Source organism: Cryptomeria japonica, chromosome 1 (genome assembly GCF_030272615.1).
Source record: "Cryptomeria japonica chromosome 1, Sugi_1.0, whole genome shotgun sequence".
Classification (NCBI taxonomy): domain Eukaryota; kingdom Viridiplantae; phylum Streptophyta; class Pinopsida; order Cupressales; family Cupressaceae; genus Cryptomeria; species Cryptomeria japonica.
In genome coordinates this window covers 247,286,923-247,306,712 of record NC_081405.1, presented here as the reverse complement: position 1 = coordinate 247,306,712, position 19,790 = coordinate 247,286,923, and positions in this window count along the sequence as shown.

Below are 19,790 nucleotides of genomic sequence, written 5' to 3'. Positions count from 1 at the left end.
TCATCAAAACAGAGGATAGCGGTAAGGAAATCTAATGTTTATAAATTCAATGGTAGATGTTAATTTTGCAATAAATTTGGGCATATGGATAAACAATGTAGAAATAGAGAAAATCAAAACTACAATTTTGTTCCCGGTCAATGCACAAATTGCAAGAAGTATGGTCATAAGTCAAAAAACTGCAGAATGAATGTTAAATGTCATGCATGTGGAAAGTTTGGACATTTCGCTAATGACTGTAGGTCAAGGAATGATATCAGACATGTCAAAGCAATTCAGAAGAACAATGTTACATGTTATGCATGCAACAAAATAGGTCATATTGCTAAGTACTACAGAAGCAAGACTCGACCGGATAGCAATGATAAAGATAATGAGAAAGGAAAGCAGAAGGTAGATAAAATACAACAAGATCACACCAAGAGATGGGTTAGAAAATCTGAAGGATCAAGTGGAGATGGATCTACACCAGTTACTCCACCGGTAGAACAGGGTATTCCTCCACCAGCAGGAAATTCCACCGGTAACTGAGGCATAAGCCTTAGGGGTTGGCAAAGTCATTGCAAAATCTTGCATATTACCCCAGAGGAGATCTAAGGAGATCTAAAAGAGATATGGAGAGTTGTGTTCATCATTGATGAAGGTTCACCCGACACAAGACTGTGAAACCGGCATCCGGTAGGGTTGTTCGTGAAGCATTTATTACAAAGAAATATTAGGGTTTTATTCGCTAATAAAAAGGGGTAAGTGTATTCATTTTCACTCACCAAGCATTCAAGAATTCATAGCGAAGAAAAGGTGAATTAAGAGCGAGAAAAGCATTATGAAAGGACTTCAAGCAGTTATCTAAGAATCACTCAATCTTCCAACCGACGTTCACTTTCAGGTATTCTTCGAAATGGCATCTGGATCTTCAGCTCCTATTTTCATTGCAAACTCCACTGTTGTCAAGGTTAAGGATAGGCTGAGACCCGTATTCAATGAGGTTCCCCAGATTGCTAAGAAGGAAGACTATGTGGGAGCATTTTCTAGGGTTCCTGACGGTGTGATGTATGTTGAAGATATAAGGGCATACATTCACTACACCCTGGAGGATCTAGGCATGGAGGAGATAAAAAGCATGTATCAATCCGTGATATTGGGCAGCTCTAGAACCATCAAACCGGAATTCAAAGCAATTGAGGATCTAGGGTTAATCGGTATTCTATACATACCAAAATTCAAGGATGAGGTCATCAGATACGTTTTGAGCAGGGTTCATAACGAGTTTATCTGGCTAGATTGGCCTTACATGATCACCAAGGAGGCTATTCAAGCAGTCACTGGCTTACCCAAGGTTGGTCAAGAACCTGGCAAGAAAATTTCCAACTCAGAGGTCAAGAAACTCACCGGTGCAACTCATGATCACAGATCAATGAGGATCAGCACAATCACCAAGACTGATGTGAAATTTGCAAGCATGATAATTGGTTATAAGGTAACTCAATCTAGCTGATTGAATTCTATTTTTGGTTCATGCATTCATGCAGTATATCAGATATTAAGGAATAATGCAAAGTATAATTTATGTAAATGGTTGAGGAGTGAGTTAATGATAAATCTTGGAAAGATTAAGGGAGTTAAGAAAGGAACTTTTAGATATGGTAATCTCATTGTATGTCTGATGCTTTACTTCATGAATGAGCTACCTGGTCTTGAAAAGAAGCGTTGGGCACATGACATACCGGTAGGTATGCAGATTAAGGAAGCAATCACTGGTCTTGGTATTGGCAGAGATGAAAAAATTTGGGGTTACTTCAAATCATTTCAGGAAAACATGAGGTAGAGAGAGAGGTTATCAAAGAACATTGTGGAGAAATACTCCACTGACATCTATTTTATGGTGAAGACTGATGAAACCCTTATGGAGGCAGTTGAACCAAGGACCGTCTGGGTCATAGAGCTTGGATATGAGGTAGATGACAACATCATGGACCTCTATACAAAAATGTTGCTAGATGCCCCATTGGATGACAAAACAGAGCATTTTGGCACGGCACAAGAGAAGGATTTTGAAGTCAAAATTGGTTTTAATAGGAAGAGAAGGGAGAATAAAATAGAGAAGATATCTACTTTTGTGCAGAATGTCTTGCACAGAATAGACACTGAAATGGGTTCTGGATCTAAACCGGCAAGAGAACCAGCATTGGCTAGTATTCTGGAAGTGAAGAAGCCCAAAGCCTTCATTTCCCCCATCACCTCTGATTCTGACCCTGAGGATAATGAACCTCTAGCTTTCAGAAGGGTACAGAGGAAGAAGGAAGATCAACCACCAGTAGAGAAGAAGAAGGCAGAGCCTAGGAGGAGACTTGTCAGAAAGGTAACAAAACCTACTACACCCCCACCTCTGGCAAGGAAGCTTACACAAAAGAGGAAACCAGTTACATCTACTCCGGTAACCCCAAGCAAAAAGAAGAAGAGTGATGATACTGAGTCTGGTAAGGCCAAAATGGCCTATGTTGAGCTAATTGATGAAATTACAAAAGATGGAATTTTGAAAAATGTATCTTTGTGTTATAAGAATTTTGAAAAATGTATCTTTGTGTTATAAGAATTTTGAAAAATGTATCTTTGTGCTATAAGAATTTAGAAGAAAATGAGCAGAATGAGATAGAAGAGACAATTTGGTTACATATAGACATTTATAAGAAAGCATTAGTTGAAATTTTGAAGGAAATACCTCTATCTTTGTATAATAAACTAGATGTTAGAAGACTTGACGCAGTCAAGAGGGATAGGGAGATCAAAGAGGTAGAACTTTTGACTTTGTGTGGTGCTATTAGTAATGATGAAATGAAGAAATGTATAGATGTTTCTAATAGGACAATTTTCAGTAGCAAACCCTGGCAGATAAGTTTAATGATGGGTAGAGTTAATGAAGTGATAAATGAGACTAGTGAAGGTTGGGCAAAATTCTTCCAGAAAAATCCAGATTTTCTTACATCTGAGGAAGAGTGTGTTAAGGCTACAATTTCCACCATTCCTGACAAATTAAAAGGGAAAGGTATTTTGGGTAGTTCAACTCCAATTTGACACAACCGACAGTAACTATAGATATACAAAATCAACCGGCTACGGAGAGTGTACAGTTCATACCAGCAGAAACCATTTTTTAGGAAGGAAATGTATAGGTTACAGGAAATATTGTGGATAATACTCCACCGGCAGTAACTGACACTGCACCAAGTGGTGAAGCCACTATTGCTAAAGAGGATAAGGTAGAAGGAACTGAGTCTATACCGGCAGTCAATATTGACTCCCTGGCAAAGGTTTTGGCAATTGACACTTCTCAGGTTGAGAAGAAATCGGTCATTGAGATGAGTCCAACTAAATTGATGATGATGGCTACTCAAAGATTATTAAAGGAAGGTATTGTAGACAAGGGAATAATTGATCAATCAGTTATAGTGTTACACAAATTAATCCCTGATTGTAAGATTGAAGATGGAGGAAGTCCTTCTAACAAGCTCAAAACATTAACAAAGCATATTTCTAACAATTTTCAATCACTGAGGCAGATAGCAGACCGACGGGCTTTAGAAAGATTCACTATAGCTAAAAGAGCAGCTTTTGATCAAATCATAGAAACAAAGAAAAAGAAAATTGAAGCCAAACTCATTCTTATTGAGGCTTCTTTAAAACAGTGTACAAATATCTACAGCGTTTGTTGTAACATTGAAGGAATTACAGCTAATGTAGATTGCAAATTTAAGGAATTGTATGATAAGATAGCTAACATTGCAAATTCTTTTGATGGATTAACATCACTGACAACATCTGTTGATGTACAAATTTTGTCCTTGGAGAACCAAATTTTTGCTTTGGAGAAGGAGAAAGATAAGATCATTCGGAGAGCAAGAAGTCTTAGAGGACTTGTAAGTCCTAGATTAGATTCATTGGGTGTACATAAAAGAGACTGCATGGACATGATTGCTAAACCCACACCGGTGAAGTCAAAGAGAAGGAAACACTAGCACACTTACTAAGTGGACTAGTATCCATTTCTGAAACTTTCAAAACCGGTTGGGATACATATCTTCAGCTATTGGATAAAGCTTACCCCAAAATTTTGAGGATAGTCAAGCTCTAGTGAAATAAACAATAGTTATTCATTCTTTTGTTCTGAATTCTTTCAATTCTTTCACCGGTCTTTGGCATTGATACCAAAGGAGGAGTGCAGGAACACATGGGAAGGATATCAGAATATCAGGAGGAGTGTATTGCTCAGGGGGAGCATACTGGTAGGATAGTCAAGCTCTAGTGAAATAAACAATAGTTATTCATTTTTCTCTCTAATCCACAGCCACATATCACTAAGGTTGGGATTGACTAAAAAGGGATGCCCAAATATTTGACCTTGTGATCTGGACACCCCCCCCCCCTGCCCCCCCTAATAGGATAGAGTATTTGCCAAGCCAGGGAGGAGGTTGGTGATCCCAATAAAGCATAATAGATTTAGCTAAAGATATCTTGCTCCCTAAGGCCCCACAAAATATGTCCAACTTTTCCATCAGGGAAGCAAAATTGTCTTCAGACAGATCAAAAATAATGGTCGTATCATCCACAAATTGAACATTGGATAACTCCTCTCTATTCGTCAGGGATAAACCTTTCACCTTGTGGGATAAAATATTGTCTCTCAATAGGTAATGCATTGCATCCGTTGCAATGATAAAGAAGGCAGGGGCTAAGGGGCATCCCTGTCACATAGATCTAGAGAGCCCAAAATTTTCAAACATGAGCCCATTCACCTCAACACAAGCACTAGCATCAATTAGCAGAGTTCTAACCATCTTGCAAAAAACTTCAGGGAAGCCTTGACCTTCCAACATCATGAAGACAAAGCTCCATTTGGTCCTATCATAAGCCTTCTCAAAATCGAGAGCAACATAACTCTGGATTGACCTAAGTCTTTTGCCCAGTTCATGGATTCCCAACAAGTGACAAGGTTTTCTAGAATGTACCTCCCCTTAACAAAACTTGTTTGGGTGTGATTTAACACTCTGGGAAGAATGTCTTTCAATCTTCTTGCAAGCACTTTTGCTAGGATTTTATAAGAAACATTCAGGAGAGTGATTGGTCTCCAATTCTTGATAAGAGATCTATCCCCCTCTTTAGGGAGTAGCTTAATGAGACCACTGTTGATCTCTAAATTTGGGAGAATTTGAATTTGGGAAAATTTGAACTAATTAGAAACTGGAGGGAAATGATATTAATTTAATTTAGAGGAAATAAATTAGATAATTAAGTAATTTCATTAAATAATTTAAAGAAATTACTTAATTATGGGAAATTAGAAATTAAACTCAATTAAATAATAACGATTATTTAATTAAGGTTGTAAAATCACAATTAATTAAATAATAATTAATTTTAGGAAAGGGAGGTTGAATGATTAAATGATTTGAGAGAAATTAAAAAATTAAAAATGATGAAAAATGAAGAAACATTAAATTAGAGAAAATGTGATTAGATTAATTAAAGAATTAAAGAATTATTTAATTAATTAAGATGAATAATTATGTTGTTAGTAATAGGACATTTTTAAGTGTCTACACCTTTTACTTGAGGAGGTGCAGTGTCTTAAGTTGGTAGGAAGTGATAAAGTCATATCTCCTTTAGGTGGAATTGAGGTCAGTTTATCTTTCAATGCCTTAGAAATGAACGATTTGAGATGATCATTCCATTGGATCATCATCATAGTCTTTGAAAATCAAAGATGGAATATTGATTCTAAGTATAGAGAGTTGTCAAACGAAGTGGAATGCTTGAGGAAAGGGTAGGTAGGGCTTTAAAAATTATGAGTAAACCTTATTAATGCAAGAAAATCCCTTGAAGTAGATCAAGCAAGTCACTGAAGCAACAAAATGAAAGAAATCAGGTCACTTCCAATTGACCTTGAAATCCCCAACCTACTTGTGACCACTGCTAGTTGGTCACAAAACCTCTGACCTACTTGTCAACACTTCCAATACGAGCCTAAAAGTTCGATTTGATTGCTATCACTTCCAGTAGGTTACCAAATCCATGACCAAGAGTAGAATAGAGAATTATCAAACCCTGAAACAGTTCAATTCAAAAACTTAAATCAAAATCAAGCCTTAAAACATTAAAAAGTCAAACATGAGAAAATAAAACACCAATCCATCCCATCAAGAGTGCATATCAAATTGAAAAGAAACTTTTAAAATTAGGTGGAATCGGTATACATCAAACATGTTTGATGTTTTCCTTGTTATTTTGCAAGCAACTAAGGAAAGAGGATGAAAGATTAACTCAAACAAGAAAAGGAATTCGCTAGAAAGCACAAGAGGGAGTTGATAACATCGCTAGGTTAGAATCATCATCACAAAATGGAGGTTAACATTATAAGGAAATAAGCATCAAAGATATAACTATTCAAGGAGATCATATCATTCAAGGCTTGCACCACAACATAGAGAAAGACTCCATCACATGGTGGAAGGTCCAAGGCATTGCAACACTCCAAGATTCGTCAACATTGCAAGGGAGAGATACTCACCATCATAAAGAGAAGGATATCGGCATCAAGGGTTTAGACATGAGGGAGAGTGAAAGTAATGAATGAAAGGAAGCAACCACGTGGAAGAAAGAGTAAGATCAATGCATTCGAGGCAAGAAAGAAAGAACAAGCATAAACATCACAAGGTATACATCAAATGCATCACTAAGGTGAAATTTCCAAACAAGAGAATGAAAAGTGAGATGATCAAGAAGAATTAAATCAAACTCTTGTGATGAGTTACAAGGAGAAAGCTGAGATAGCGTCCAATCATCACCAACTCACCTGCAAACAACATTCCAAGTTGAGGCATCCAAGTCCAATGCACCTAACTCATACAAGGCAAATAACTACAACATGTGGGCACAAAGTTTGATGTACCTACTCTCGTCATTCATTGGTCAACCATTCAAAGAAGGACATGTGTCCCATTTATTGTAAATTTATCATTGGTCAAACATTAAATGTTATGTAATGGGTGGAACAAACCCTAATTAGGGTTTTCACCTTGTAATCTTGGTTGTTGATTGTGAATCAATCTAAGCCACTCATTGTAAAGAACTATCTATATAAGGCTCAATTTCCTCATTTATAAAGGTTAATAGTTCAATAATAGTTATTAGTCAAATAGTTAGATAGCAACTTGAGTAGAGTAAGAGAAAAGGGAGATTGCTGTCAAGACTTTGTTGCAAGAAACATATTTTTTCATTGAAGATATGGTAAACTTCATGTGTTGAGTCAACATTTTGCATGGTCTCTACTTTTCATGTATTTTCATGTTGGTTAGATAGATGGAAGCTATTATGGGTGATTAATGGTGAAATTCTTATGTTCATACTACTAGTATTTCGCTAATTGTGAAGTATCTTGCATGGTCAACTGAACTCTCTTCATGAGCTTAACTTCAATTGCTACTCACTCATTGATATGCATTATATTGATGGTGTCTATGTCATTGGTAGTAACTTGAACATCATTTTGCTGTCCTTAGACGATCGCACTAAACTTTGTGGATTTGTTGTTTTACATGGCGAAGCAAAGTCTAGTTGAATTTCACCAAGTCATTCATAGTCTCTTACATTCTAGGATTAAATTTTCTTCCTAAACCCTATCTCTTTTTATCTTTTTTTAAAGTTAAGTGAATTTTCACATTCCAACGACATTCAAGCATTCAAGTATCAATGTAAGTTCACCTTGTGATTCCAGAAATATCACATCATACAATTGGGTCTATTCAAGAGCACATCAAGACCTGACATTCGAAACCTTGGAGTCATCCCATTTGATCATGCAGTTTAGCACTTGGGAGGATTTTGTTCAAGAGAGGATAGAAACTTTTTGTGTGTGTGTTTGTAAATGTCATAAAAAACACATTAAAAGGGACATTACAATGATGGGCAGTGAAAACTTCTCTTTGAATGAGCAAATTAATCCTTTGACTAGCAACCTCCAAACTCAACACTTCTCTTGCCTTTCTTCAAATCAGTGACAATTATTGAGAAAGAACAACAACCATCCTTTCTACTATTTGCAAGTGACTTCATCTACAACACTTCACTTCTACTTTGCTCTTGTCCTCACTCATTTATAGGATGGCACTCACCACTCCCCACACGTGAATCCGATACCATGAAGGAAAAAATGGATCAGATGAGAAACTCAAAATTGAGCTCTAAGATTGTAGTCTCATTCATTTAATTTATTGGTAAATACATCTCAAATTCTATTTTCATTGTAAATCAGAGTTAGCTACTGTAGATGGAGAAAATCGAATCTGAGATCTGTTGTGACGTATTCACACATCGTCCCATCACAAATGGGGACCCCCGCTTCTTTTAAGCATAGTCGTAGGATAGAGTGTCTTAATTTAAAGTTAGATTCAAAATTTAAAAATACAAAAGAATTTTAAAAATTTTAAAATACAAATAAATTCAAAAATTCAAAAAAAAAAAATTAAAATTGAAAATCATGAAAATTTGGCTAAGGCATGGAAAATAAGCAGTGCCTCTCAGTAGCACTGTTGCTTTTAAGTAGTGCCTCTTGATGTCACTGTTGCTTTTAAGCAATGCCTCTTAGTAGCATTACTGCTTTTAAGCAGTGCCTGTTGATGTCATTGTTGCTTTTAAGCAGTACTTCTTGATGTCAGTGTTGCTTTTAAGGAATGCCTCTCAATAATATTACCGCTTTTAAACAGTGCCTCTCGGTGTCATTGCTACTTTTAAGCAGTGCTTCTTAGTGTTACTATGCTCATTAATATCCTTACTATTTTTAAGCATTGCACTTTTTCGTGTATTTCTCATCACTGTTTAGTCGCCCAATCGGGATGATGATGGTTCACAATGCAACGATATCTCAACACTTAATAATCGCACAATACCTCTCCCGCATCACATTCGATACGAGGTTTTGATTAAAAGCCAATTCAAGCGTTCGACAAGGAAATTTGATAAGGACGACCATATGAAGGTGGGTATTTAATAATCGTCCCTTTGTAAAGAAATGAGGGTGGCAAGCTTAACAACAATATGTTTAACGGTGCGATGAAGATGGAGGATTGAATTCAGCTATGCAAGATCGATAGCACCAAATTACCCAAGTTGACAAACTCGAAGTCTTTCAAAAATCATTGGGGATTGTATTTAATAAGGGGCATCAACCATTATAGATCGATAGCAAAGCCGATTGATCATTGGGTGTCTTGCTTTGAAAATCGATGTGTGCGAAATCTCTCACGCACTCTGGTTTGCAGTGATCGTTTATATTTGACATCCCCATATTGAAGAAACCACCCATGTTTACAAATCGATAGGAGAAGTCGCATTTCTTTAAGGCAAATCATTTAATGGAGACAGAGGTCACAGTCAAAGGTGGTGACATGAGACATCATTTGTTTGTGAGTACAAACTGAGGGCGATTTTGTTCACTTTTGAAAGTGAAATTGTCAATGGTAAACATCAGCACCATATAACGATTTTGTTTTGAAAATCAATTCCACAATCAAAGGTGGCATTATAATCAATTGTTGATAATAATATATTAAAATGATCGTCGATAGTGACATATCAGGATCAAAACTATTTCATGAGTTCAGATGGTCAACTAAGTTTTGAAGATTTGCATATGACCGGTGATCAACCAGCATGGGTATACACTTGATTGAAATTCGGTCACAATGCAGAAATGTTGATATATGAGTTCACCTTAAAGTTATATGACAGATCTGAGACAAGTTTCTCATTCTATGGGGGATCGAACTTCATGTTATGACCGATAAAGTTTTCTTCATGAGGGTTTTGTTGTCTTCACTTAGTTATATTGGAATGATTTTGCTTAGTAAGGGTCAGATTTACAACTAAGAGTTTTAGCTTAGTGATTGATTATTTATTTGCAAGCAAATCTTATATCGAAACTAATTTGAACAAATTTCGCAGGTGAAGGTTGGCAATGAATGCAAGTGATCAAGACAAGAAGAGTTAATCAAAGTTAGAAGATCGATTCACATCAAGAGCAATGTTGAGTATCAAGAGATATCCTTCATTCATTCACACTTGTGATGAGTTACAAAGATCGAGCAAGCTGAGGTGGTGCCTAGTCATCATTTAACCAATCGCATCCAATCAAGATAAGGTGTCTAGATTCAATGAACCTAACTCATCCATTGAAGGGGACAATTGCTATGTGGACACAAAGTTCTATGTACCTATCATCATCATTCATTGGTTGAATTTCCTAAGAATGACATGTGTCCCTTAAAATGTAAACATATCATTGGTCAAGCATTAAATGATTTGCAATAGGGTCTCTATGTTGTAATATTGGCCATTGATCTCAAATCAATCTGAACCACTAAAATGTAATGAGATTACTATAAAAGGCCTCACTTCTTCATTTGAATGGTTAATAGTTAGAAAATAGTCAATAGCAAATAGTGAGCAGTTCAAGGATAGAGAATAGTGTAGCAGATAGCAATTAGACTAGATTAGGAGAAGGCAAATATTGTTGCCAAGACATTGTTGCAAAAGACAAGTAAACTTCATTGAAGATATGGCGAATTCTATGTGTTGATTCAACAATTTGCATGGTCTCTATACTTCTCAATTTAATTTCAAGTTAATTAGATGAATGGAAGAAATTTGTATGATCAATGGTGAAATTTGTACATTCATACTACTAACACCTTGCCAAGGGTAAAGTGCTTTGTGTGGTCAACTAGATTCATCTTAGCCAAAGCTTAACTTCAAATATCGCTTCTTCATTGATATGCATCAACTTGATGGTGTCTATGTTTGTAGTGGTGATTTGAAAATCATAAAGATGTCCTTAGAAGATTGCACTAGCCTTGTGGAGATGTTTGTTGCATGTTGAAGCAAGACTTAGTTAAAGTGTCATCAAAGATCATCCATTGCTCCTACATTCTTAGCGTTAGATTACTTTTCTCAACCCTTATCATTTTTCCTTTTTTTTAATCAAGTGAAATCCCATGTTTTAGCATCACTCGAGCATTCAGGAGTTCAACGTAAGTCCCCTCGTAGGTACAACAAATCACATCAATACAACTAAAGCTATCTAACACGTTAAGACCTAACATAAAAGAACCTTGAAGTCATCTCAAGTGATCCTTTGTGAATCTTCAGCATTGGAGTCTTTACTCAAGAGCGGATAGAGTATTCAATACTTTATTTTGTGTTCAATAGTGCATCAAAACACCATCAACAAGATCTTATGGCACAAGATCCAAAGGATATCAAATGCAATGAAATCAATGTGATAATCAATTAGATGATGAACAAAATGATCAAATAGCAAATTAAAATGCAAGAGAAAAGATTCAAAATGCAAGTATGCAAATGATAGAGAGATTTGTCAAGCTTAGAAATGGGAAGGAGCAAGGTATTTATAGATGTCCTTAGGGGTGGATCAAATACCAGAGTGAATGTGAGATAAAAGATTAGCTTGGAGGTGTTTGTCCCACATGTATTAAGTGAATGTAATTGATAGAGGTGAAATAAGATAAATAGGGGATGAAATAGATATGAGAGAGATTTAGGAAATTGATGGAAAAAAGGATTTAATGAAGAATAATGTTTAATTAATGGATTGTATTATTAAATGGAATTAATGGAATAATGAATATATTATTGATTTAATGGAATAATGATATGGATATGAATATTAATATAATGAATAGTATAATGGAGAATAATGGGATAATGAGAAATGAATATTATTAATGGATCCACTTGATGATGTTGAAAAATTAAGATTAATTAAGAACATTTTAATGAAAAAATTTGTGTCTACAGCTACAACATTAATGGTGGACGCATGAGATGAGATAAGGTTCACAAGATCAACGTGGAGCTATTGAAGAAAATGTTGAGCAACTGATGGACTTGTGATTGGTGACATCATGGTTTGTGTTGACAATCTTGGTGGGTGATAATTAATTTATCTTTCCAACATAAAATGACTCTTGATCAATAGTGTTCACTTTTTCATGGGAATGTTTCAATTAAGTGATAACTTTTCATTATTTAGTGACATTTCATTAAACAATACAAAAAAACAAATCATCCTTTTTTATGGCTTCAATTGTGTCACTGGCTAGGCTCTCAAACATGCCCACTCTCTTCATACACTCTCTTGTAACTCCAACTTTTTCATCTTTTCTCTTTGTAATCCCACATTGCTACTTACTAAAATAATTATTCCACACTAAAATCCACACGTTTTGATTTTGTAATTGGGATTAACACACACTCAAACTCTTCAATTAATGGTTACCTTAAGATTTGATAGATCTAGTCAAGTCAAAAGTTGTAATGGCAAAGCATCCCTATTTCCAAACTTTGATCAAGCAATACAACTTCCAAGCCTTCCTTTCTATGACTCCTTAAATTCATCTTAGTTATTTATTTGATCTACCAATCCAGTCAAGTATTCATTTGTTTTATCAATATGTGTATTTATTTTTTCAGATGTTGCATTGTAAATGAGCAATGAAATGATGTCTCTATTAGAAAAATCTCAATGTTCTCCACAACTTCACAATTATCATTTTCAACAACTATTCCAACATGCTCATCTATAATCAATTGCTTTCAAGGCGGCCAATTCTCAATAATTTTAGCAATACACCGCTTGGCAAACACCAATTTAGCTACCCTAGCCTTCTAGTCCCTTATGATCTTTCTCATCTCTCCTAACCTATTTCAATCTCTACTCTTCCATGTTCATTTATATTACCATCTTGATCTCTCAACCTTTGTCATGTGTCTTTGATCTGGAATTTCATTAATCCTTCCATTCATCTCCAATGTTGCACTCTAGTCATACCTTAACTAGTCAATTCTCTTTGGAGATCCCTTAGGGATTCCTTGCTTTCATCTATCATCTCCTATGTGCCTAAACCCCCTCTCACAAGGGTAGAACCTAGAGTATTCTGCTGCAAGCCACAAAAATTTGTTCCTTCTTAACAATAATCAATTCTTCTTTAACTTCACCACTGCAAAAGATTTTTTCTATGTTTTGGCCTTTCCTTACTACTTTGTCAGGTCCCAGCAATAGAACCATATGACCATATGGTGGCAAGAATTGGATGTAAACCTGAGATCTACTCTTTTATCTCTTGAAAGGTGTATTTATGTTGATGATATAGCGTTGGTAGAAATCCTACAGGCCGACTCAGCAAGATCAAATGTGTGAATGGCCTATTGGCACATTTGATGAATCTATCAAGTTATATTAATCCTTTAATATCTTTATTAAGTCACATATGCATTATCAGGTTTAATGATTAAACATACATTATCGAGTTTGACTTATCAGATTTGTTTCAAAGGGGCCAACTTTTGGTTAAACTCTGCCACCCCTCATTTGAAGGCATGTGATGCTTCATGAAGGTCGTGCCTCCTTGATGAGAGAAGACTCTTGGATATCTCCTTTCGACTGATATATATGGATGTGGTCTTCCCTCTATGGAACTGAGATCGAACAGCAAGTTCGATCATGTACAAGCAAATCAATTGATGGTGAGAAATTTATGTAGCATACTCGGGGGTGACGATAAGAGCTTATCGTCTATGGTTAGGAAGGCAACAAATCTCATGTTTGCCTGTGGTTAACGAGCACTACCTTAAAAAAAACATGGTATCAGAGCCAAGTCCAGGCTAGGAGCCCCAAGCATACTAGAGGTGTGACTTAAGGGGGGGTGTTGGTGTTGGAAATAAGCCACACTCGGACCGACGATGGACTGGTCCAAGAGGGGCCAGTAGCTCAGTGGTAGAGCACTCCAGCAGTGTATGGAAGGTCCTAGGTTCGAGTCCTTGTTGGTCCATGTCTCGACATGGTATCAGAGCCAGGTTCCTTCTATAGATCCTAACCGCTTGAAGGTAGATCTTGTGCTCTTAGGGGAAATTCAATCAGAAACAATTGCAGATTTATGATCTCTTCTAGATCGAAAAGCGACAGAGGATAATGCAACGATTACACTCACTAAGCTCTGCCCTTCACAATGGCATCGGTCAAGCGTTTAAACAAATCAGGTGCCAATCAGGTGATCGAGTCTCCCCAGGTTTCGAGAACAAGTATGATGGCCCAAAACCCTTTTCATTTCAAGTTCTGTGGGGGAACGCAGACAGCACCCTGTGCAAAAGTTGTCTGTTGCCCAGTCACAGGATTTCGCCCAAGATTTCAAAGCTCAACATTGTCAGCATTGAAAGATGTCGGCTTGTGACTCGAACTCGAGCTGCTGTGGCTGAAGAGGTTTCTGTCCTCGATACAAATTCTTTGAAGAAGAAGAAAGGGCTAGAGACAGAGCCTACAGCCCTGTGGAATTGGTACTTGGATTGGCTTTCTCAGCACAAGGAGCTCGAATTGTATATCAATGTCAGTTGAATCGGGTTTACAGATGAATTCGTGGAGGCAATGGAACCCAAGTTTCAAAGCGCTTTTAAGGCCTTAGAAGAGCTGGAGGCTAGTTTGATTGCCAATCTGGACGAGGGTCGCATGGTCGGGCATTATTGGCTTAGTAAGTCTAGTATTGCTCCCAATCCTAATTTGCGGTAGCAGATTGATAGAACGCTTGATGTTATCTGCAAGTTTGTTGACGATGTAATCAACGTCAAGGACGACCTCTCTGCTCAAAGCATCGCCCAATTCTTGTTGCCAGCTTCCCAGTGTGAATTCACTTTGAATTTGGAAGAGTTGCAAAAGGATCTGTGGGCAGCGCAGATAGATGCAAGAGTTGCACGTTGCACTGGCACTACTCTCATCGTGGTCACGGGGCTAGTTGGGGCTTGTGTGCCTGGCAGTGCTGCCAAAATTATGCTTTTCATTGGCGGTCCCTCTACCCAAGGTTCAGGCACTGACGAATCTCTTTTCAAGGTAGGAAGATTGCTTGCATTTCTTCACAGAGGAAGAATCAACATTCAGAGGGAGTCTAACATATCGTCAGAAGTAACCTTGGACGAAGAGATCAGAAGGTGGATATTTGCTTCAGAGGGAGCTTGTTTTTCAGCTTCAAAGGGAGCCTATCATTTCAACTTCAAAGAGAGCCTGACATTTCAGCTTTAGAGGGAGCCCCGTCATCATGAAGATTTGGTTAATGCATTTTTCTCTGTGATGGAGAAATTTGACGTGAAAGCCCTTGTTAATGAGTTTTTCTCTGAGAGAGAGAAGTTCAAGGTGCAATCCCTTGTTAATGATTTCTTCTCTGTGAGAGAGAAGTGTGAGATGCAATCCCTTGTTAATGAGTTATTTTCCTGTGAGAAGCTCGAGGTGCAATCCCTTGTTAATGCATTCTTCTCTGGGAGAAGTTTGAGGTGAAAGCCCTCGTTCCCCCCTCTACAAGTAGATATGGTGGATCCACCCTCTGCGAGTAGGCATGGTGGAAATGCATTCTTCTCTGTGAGAGAAGTTTGAGGTTTCAGCCCTTGTTATGCATTCTTCTCTATGGGAGAAGTTTGAGGTTCCAGCTCTCGTTCCACCCTCTGCAAGTAGGTATGGTGGATCCACCCTCTGCGAGTAGGCATGGTGGAGATGCATTCTTCTCTATGTGAGAAGTTTGAGGTTTCATCCCTTGTTCCACCCTCTACGAGTATGTATGGTGGATGTCATGTGAGAGACTGCATGACTTAGCATTTGTGTGTATTTAGCCTTTGGGAGTAGCCATTGTGGTCAAACATCACGATGAGGTGATACGCTTCTTTCATTCACATGAGTGTAGTCATTATGTTAGTCATCGATGAGGTGATGTGACTTGTAGAGATTAAGAAGGATTCCTCCCTAGCTAAGAGGGAGTGTTGATGATATAACGTCGGTAGAAATCCTACAAGCCGACTCAGCAAGATCAAATGTGTGAATGGCCTATTGGCCTTACACATTTGATGAATCTATCAACTTATATTAATCCTTTAATATCTTTATTAAGTCACATGTGCATTATCAGGTTTAATGATTAAACATACATTATCGAGTTTGACTTATCAGATTTGTTTCAAAGGGGCCAACTTTTGGTTAAAGTCCGCCACCCCTCATTTGAAGGCATGCGATGTTTCATGAAGGTCGTGCCTCCTTGATGAGAGACGACTCTTGGATATCTCCTTTCAACAGATATATACGGACATGGTCTTCCCTCTATGGAACTGAGATCAGACAGCAAGTTCGATCATAATCTGGCAGATCGAATTCATGTACAAGCAGATCAATTGATGGGGAGAAATTTATGTAGTGTGCTCGAGGGTGACGATAAGAGCTTATCGTCTATGGTTGGGAAGGCAACAGATCTGATGTTTGCCTATGGTTAATGAGCACTACCTTAAAATTGTTGTTTATAACTAGGGAAAATGGGTTCGGACCCATTTAGGACTGGGTCCTATCTTAAAGGGGTAGCGTGCCCCCAAGACAAATTCGGCTCCATCCTCCACGCCTCACTAAAAGCAACACGCCACAAATTGGCACCAAAAGGGACTAAAGTCGACCTAGGATATATGGGTTAAAGACCCATATAAATAAAGGTTAAATTGCAAATACAAATACAATTCAGTTATCCATAAAATCAGCGAATTAGCTCTGCAAACAAGAGGTGTGAAATCACTAAAGAAGGTTGTGCGAATTTATCCAAGGATTGTGTGAACTTGTCCAAAGATTGGGCGAACTTATTCAAGAGGATATAGGGCATTTTGGTGCAGTCTTGAAGCATGCAAAAAGGGCAGATCTGATATATAAAGATGAGATTCAAAAAAGCAAGCTAAGTATTGTATTTGTGCAATAAGAGTGAATACATAATCTGACCTATGGGTCTTTAATGCTAGGTTTTTCCTCCTTGGAGGTTTTCCCAGGGTATTTGTGTTTGTCTCTTGGTTCCTTGTTTCATTCTTGAATTTACTTGATTATAGTTTACTAAATTACAAATCTGATTAATAAACTAGGGCATAATCAAATGTTACAAATTTGATTAATAAACTAGGGCATGATTAAACGTTACAAATCTGATTACTGATCTAGGGCACAAATTTAACATGGTATCGGAGCTAAGGTTATACTAACCCTCAAATTTCAATAAGCTCTTACCTTCAGGTTGCTATTCGTCTTTTATTAAGATAATGACAGGGGTGAAGTTAGAGGGCATCATCGGGTCCTCATTAATGAGTCATTCTTTAATTCATTAAAGATTGTGGAGATTCGAGTGAAGAACCAAAGAAGGAAGTAACTGACATTTCTCCTTTCAAATTTTCAGATCTCTGGAATGCAAAGTGTATACTAAGGAGTTATTACCTTATTCAAACCTTCAGAGTTGTTGATTTGCAGAATTGGTCTAAACCTTAGATTGGTATATATTTCATGATTCTTAACCCTTGATGTGATCCGATCCAATTTTAATAATGATTGAATCTTTGATGGTATGGTAGATTTATTTTGCTACTAGACATGCAACTACTATTTTGTATTGCTAACAAAATCAGTTGTATTCCCACCAATCTTCAAACCCTAGTTGACTATGCTAAGGCACATCAAGAGGAGATTGTGAATTATGGCTTTTGAAGATAGACTACAAAGATAGTTTCTTTTGGAGAAGCTTTCGGTTCCAGTGTCAATTTTATCTAAACATCAACAGGTGTATTTTTCTTAATTCTTTATTAACTTTGTGATGAGAGACTTTATGATAATTGAAGGTTAAGTATTCTTGTTGAATAACTTTGTCAATTTGTTTATATGGGGTTTCTTTGTCAAGTTGTAATAATAAGGGTTTCATAATCAATATTTGCTTCTTATGGGTTTGTGCTTACTTAGTTTTGTAAAACCCCTGTTGGGTTGTGTGAAAGAAAAATGATATTCTCTTTGAATTAACCCGTGTTGGGCCAATCATGTTTTGAGGTTCCCTGTGACAGGTGTTTATCCTTGTAGGTCTACAAGCAAGTTTGTGCCTGTGTTATCTCGAGTTACCATCCTTATATCATCCATGTTGCATTCGAGCTCATGTCATTAAATGTTGTGACAAATGCAGTTTTATTATGTGTTAGTTATCTGTTAAAATAACTGCATGACAGGTTGCTTTCAGTTAATTGGTTATGATGATGCTCTTTCCTACATAGTAGAAGTTAGAATATATTGTTGTAAATAGCATATGTAGGAAGAGTGAATGATGAACAAGTCAATGGTCTCCCTCTGTGATTAGCATTGAGATCTCTTCAGGCTGAGGTAAGCATTTTACTCGTTAATTTCTTCTACTTCCACCAAAGCTGAATATAATTAGGATCTTGTTCAACAAAGTATGAAGATTATGTTCTACTTGATATTTATCAATCATATGTATGTAGACATACTATATCTTGTGATTGGGTTTCTAAGAAATCTCAATTTCAGTTGTTCAGTTTGAAAGATGATTTGGCTTATGTATTTTGCTTGCTTGAATCTCACGCCTGTTTTTTTTAATAAGTATATAAAGTGTAAAGCGGAAAATCGCGATCGAACCCTAAGTGTTCCCCCCACCACTCCAAGGAGAGAGAAAGGAGGTCACTAGGGTTGACGGTTTTCACTTAGGGGAGACTTTACATTCAAAAGAGGGGTTGAAACCCACAAGATCCAATCCCACACAATGCAAGATTGGATTCTAAATGAGTTTCAAGGGTTGTGACAGCAAGGCTACCCTCTTTTGTAAAGAATGTAGATAGAAGGATTGAGCTAGGAATGCATGTAAAGTGAGAAAGATTCACTTATAAACAAAGATAGGAATATAGGATGAAGCTGCGGACCTGGAATTAGCAGTAAAATGTCGAGACGATGTTGTCCTGCAAATTTGAGCAAAAGTTGACGGGACGATGGCGCCCAGCATGCACACGGTCCTCCGAAAAATCCGCGAAACGAAGGGGGATTTGTTCGTCTCTGCACAAGGATTCCAGATCTTCAATTACAGCCGCGTACCTGCAACCTACACACAGAAAAGAGAGGACGATTGGGGGGTTAGGGATTAGGGGTTTGCCCTTAGGTCAAACCCCGGTTTTGGAATTAACCAAGAAATGAGAATGCTGTAAATGTAAATGATTGTAATGTAAACAAGTACTGATACCTTGTTGTAAGAATGTTTGTATTCTTACATGCGAAGGTGTAAATGTTGTTGTATGTTGTATGTTGTATGTTGTATGTGATCTCCTCTTCAATGGTTGAATCCTTGTCTTGAATGCAACACTTAGCCTTGAATGGAGACTTAGAATGCTCAATTCCTTGAAGGAATGCTTGAATGCTTGAATGCTTGAATGTTTGAGTGTTTTAATATCGCTTCCGTGTCTTGCACACATATGTCCTTCCTCCTCAAAATGGGAGAGGAAATGTAGTTTATATACTTGTCAATTAGGGCTGATAGACTAATTTTTCTGACCTTAGGCCGACCAGGAAACATTATTTCCCGAATTGCAAACATAAAGACCTGAGGCCCAAAAGAGACCGGGCCCAAAATAGGTCTAAGGACCAAGGTGCTGGGCGCCATGGTCCTGGGGGACCAGGGCGCTGAGCGCCATGGTCCCACCTCCCAAGACAGTAGGGTGCAAGGAGGGATCATGCCAAGGTGCAGAAAAATGCAGTTTTCGATGTCATGAACAAGTTTCGGGGTCTCCATTCAGGTTCAGTGTTGTGTCGCCATCGTGAAGACCCAAATGCAGTCGAAATTGCAAGTGTCGCAATTTTAGGACGTTACATAAGGATCCTTTCAGGCATGGTTATTCGGATGGGA